This window comes from Cydia amplana, chromosome 2 (genome assembly GCF_948474715.1).
Source record: "Cydia amplana chromosome 2, ilCydAmpl1.1, whole genome shotgun sequence".
In the NCBI taxonomy this organism is placed as follows: domain Eukaryota; kingdom Metazoa; phylum Arthropoda; class Insecta; order Lepidoptera; family Tortricidae; genus Cydia; species Cydia amplana.
The window spans coordinates 685,028-688,302 of NC_086070.1; positions in this window are offsets into that span (position 1 = coordinate 685,028).

Sequence of the window (3,275 nt, forward strand, 5' to 3'; positions counted from 1 at the left end):
GCCGAAGATATATCAGCCTAGGGACAAAGAGACCAGGCCACCCATGGTAATACGATCGCAGTCTATAGAGTATGTTTGTATGTACTTATTATACTTAAAGCTAGTAGCGCGAAATCGCGTATAATGCAACTCATACATATCAGAATGAACTTTAATTGTTAGAGAGATATTGTATACATTATTTATATTAAAGAAGATTCCTTATTTAAGTCAATTAATGTAGAGATGGGAGCACATGTGTTGCGTGCTTATAGAGCGATCGCGAATAGTGACGGGTAGCTATATTAGGTATCGCAATGTAGGTTGGGGCTGCTCAGAGGCCTGCGTTACGTCCGGGTTTTCTTGGATTTGTCCTAGAGCCCGTTTGAGAAGCGTATTTCTATCAATTAAATCTCTTTTTCAGGAAGGAATTATCTCATATTTTTGTTTGAGCATTTTTCTAGCAGTGCTATTTTGGTGCTAGTAGTAGCCAGTATAGTTCTGTTTATTTCACGAGGTTCTCTATCATATAATTGGTAGGTAATGCCATTAAAATATACAGTATTTTTTTTTATATGTCCTTGCGAGGTCATCTGATATCGAATCGAACTTTTAACATTTCTGTGTGTGGTAGTGGTCAAAAATCGTGTGTTTAAACCTCGGTTGTGCTGTATAGAGCAGAAAAAAATGTTTCTTAAAAAATACTAAAATTTCGATCAGAATCTCTTTGTCATACAAACAAGAGTGTGCAATTGTAGTAGCCTCAACTTAAATTGTGTTACGTATAACCCGCGCTGTTGTGGAGCAAGTAATGTGAGCGCGTGGGAGATGAATTGATTCAAGCAGTATTCATGAAATTGTATCAATTTCAAATACCCACATAGATAATTATCAACAAAAATCGCTGTATAGAAAAATGTACGATGCAATATTATTTTTATTACAAATTGGCGCAATATAGACGTTGTTTTTATATGTTTAGCTTAGTAGAAAATTTATTTGTAAATATTTGTTTTGTATCGCTTAGATCTCGATTGCTTATCACGAAATAAGCGTTAGTTTTTATGAAAATTATGAATATACATATATTAAAAGCATTTATCGAAGCAAAGATGGAAAATTTTTAAATATTTATTTAGCTCGGATACATAATGTAAACTAAACGAAACTTAGGAATATTGAATTTTATTGAAAGGTATATAGTGTAGGCTTTAAGCCTAAGTTAAATATGTGCAGATATATTTGTTTCAAGTCAGCACATTGATATATTTGTATGTGTGCACGGTATATAGCTGCGCACTAAGGCCATGTGGCTACTGATGTGCAAGTTGCGGAAAGTTTCTCGGAAATTTTCCAAAAATTAAAAAAAAAATGGAAATTTAGGAAAATATTTTTTCCATAGAAAATTATGAAAAATATCAGAAATATTTCATGTGAAAATTTCACAGTTTTGTAAACTTCCCGACGGCACATGAGTACATGTGACTGAACACAGGACTCTCATGTGTGACCCTGTAGGATACGTTTTAACTCTGTGTGTATCGGTGTTCAATATAATATAGGCTTGGTCCGCTCCCCACCCGACCAAATGTCCAAATTAATATACTCGTTCACGCTTTGCACTAAAGTCTATCCTATATATCTGTTTTAAATTGTTATTACTAAATTATATGACGCTGTAAAGCTATAACATAGTATATGGAAGTTTAGGATCTGCGTTGCAATATATCAAAGTATATTTTTAATGTGATATACAAGTCACCTGCCTATATGTAGGTATAAAAAATAGAGTTTGCTAAGACTTCGACACGAAACATATCAAATAAATGTGACTTAATGTTAAATTATTGAACATATCTTAACTTTTAGTATAGAGACGGATACATATCAGTAATTGTAAGTATATTAGTCATAGGATCGTTGTTGTTCTTCGGCCGCGCTTTCTAACTAGAGTAGTCGATTATGTTCCAATTTATACCATACGTATCATATATTAAATGTTTATTAAGATATTTTATTTCAAATTATATCCTGTTTAGAAAATATGTTTATAATTTTAAGTCAAATATTTATTTTTAAGCCAGAATATACAAAAAAAATTACCTTATAACTTAAATGTTTTGAAATTTTTGCCTTAAGTGATGACCTGATGACTTAATATATAATTGCCAAGAATATTTGAGGACATAATTACTGAGTATTTTATGTCCCTGACCATTTCTTAGCCTTTCGATTTAGGGTATATACAATTATAATAAAAAACAATATCCCAAGAAGCAATAAATCGTTACAAATATTATCTGCATCTTAAGTCCTTGAAGGGTTAAATTTTCTTGTAATGGTTATTCGACCTGATTTAACCATAACTAGGTTTTTGTAATATTACTTAGCCTTTGACGGTGATTAGCCTTTTGTGGTCAAAAGTCGCTTACTTTTACAAGGTTCTTATCTGATAAATACCTAATCCAGCAGATGCGAGAAATAAAGCGCTCTAGAAAATAATTGGATAAATAATTGACGTTAAATGTAACGAATGCAAAACTTTGTAATCAAACCTTATAGTTCGATATTTTTTATTCGCCTATTTTCATTGGTTGAATTGACCGACATAGCAGTCTAAAAAATCTTGTGTTATTTTTTACCAAGCGTATTGTTTTTATTATATATTTGTGAATACCTTTATATGTAAATTCCTGAATTATGTGAAAAAAATGTGTAACAGAAATCAATATCTATATCGTTCTCTATAAATATTTAATTAATTAGTTATATGACTGACCTCTACATATCAGGAAGTTGAATTTATTGAAAAATATAAATATGTAAATTAAGTTGGCGTGTTTAGGTTAGGAAGCGACCGGTCCACTGTTAGATTGTAGATATACTATTGACTTATTCCTAGTTCTTGTTGAATATTGAAACTGTGAAATGTGTACCGTTGTGGATCGCCGACAGGCGCAATAAACTTAGTATGTCGAGATTTTGTCTACTTATTACATCTCCTACTGATCATACCCAATGTGAAGTACCAAAGACGGAACGCCCGTAGAATTCGATTGGAAGATTTACATATTGTTAGTTGTGAATGTGGACGATGGTAAGTGCTTTTTTAAATTTTTGTATGTGCCCCCTTAATTTATTTTCTCCTCATAATCTTGTCACTGTGTCAAGGTACGATGGTACAGAATTTAAATTCCTTGTCCGCACTGGGGTTAAATAGGCATTCTCAACTATTTTATACATACATACCTACAGTCCACATCAAATGGTGACGGCCAAAGTAGCCATATATTAAG